The sequence below is a fragment of the Tupaia chinensis genome, unplaced genomic scaffold (assembly GCF_000334495.1).
Source record: "Tupaia chinensis unplaced genomic scaffold, TupChi_1.0 Scaffold144682_1, whole genome shotgun sequence".
In the NCBI taxonomy this organism is placed as follows: Eukaryota; Metazoa; Chordata; class Mammalia; order Scandentia; family Tupaiidae; genus Tupaia; species Tupaia belangeri.
Window position 1 is genome coordinate 2265658 of NW_006204543.1, and position 403 is coordinate 2266060.

Below are 403 nucleotides of genomic sequence, written 5' to 3' on the forward strand. Positions count from 1 at the left end.
TAAGTCCTGATGGGAGGGAGGCAGCGGAGGGGCTGTGCAGGACCGTGCCCCATGGGGTGCCTGCTCTGAATCCCCAGCTCCCAGGCCAGTATGCGCACTCTGGCAATTAGGAGGGAAGGGAGCAATCAGCAGCACCAAAGCAAGCAGAAACGAATCCCGAAAGCTGCCAGGACAGGAAATGCCTGGGGCACCTCAGAGCCAGTCCTTGGGAACAACTTAGGAGGCCGGCATCAGCCCGCCGTTCAAATTCTGACTCAGGGAAGTGCTGTTGACGGCCTGTGGGAAAGCCGGGCTGTGAAAACCCGTCCATGGCAGCAGCGAGGCAGACAGCCCCGGCCCGCCCCGGAGAACTGCAGGTAAGTCTCATGGTTAGTCCTTCTGGGACGGGGCCGACGGGGCCCCC

General features: G+C 62.3%; 1 protein-coding gene across 1 annotated transcript in view; it reads right to left on the reverse strand.

Annotated features, from left to right (window-relative positions):
- Positions 1-403, reverse strand: part of HERC2 (HECT and RLD domain containing E3 ubiquitin protein ligase 2) — a gene marked incomplete in the record, with an annotated part of 143266 nt that overhangs the window by 70468 nt on the left and 72395 nt on the right.